The sequence below is a fragment of the Penaeus monodon genome, chromosome 14 (assembly GCF_015228065.2).
Source record: "Penaeus monodon isolate SGIC_2016 chromosome 14, NSTDA_Pmon_1, whole genome shotgun sequence".
Classification (NCBI taxonomy): Eukaryota; Metazoa; Arthropoda; class Malacostraca; order Decapoda; family Penaeidae; genus Penaeus; species Penaeus monodon.
Window position 1 is genome coordinate 50,453,157 of NC_051399.1, and position 388 is coordinate 50,453,544.

Here is a 388-nt window from a genome sequence, read left to right on the forward strand (position 1 = left end):
TAGTTAAGAGAGAACGGTTGACTGCTGATTTGTGTTGTCCAGGGAAGGCGGCAGGCAGTGGTATACCAGCCACGCAAAAGTACCGCCGTTCAGACCTACACAAACGAACAACTGACGATACGCAATGCTTTCTAACTTTTCTTCTTTTGCTGAAACATATAGGGTGCAGCAACAAAAGGTAAAATTCCGTTTACAGAACTTTGCTGCGGGAGTAGCGCTTAACAACGTAAATAATTCTGACCATATTACCCTATACATAAACTAAGGTGGCTAAAAGTGCAATAGAAATGCAACTATGAAACCTGCATACAAATTCATAAACTAATTCAAGGTTTTATCCAAAGTGGATCTTAACAGTTACAACCATAGGTAGCACAACTTGTATCCA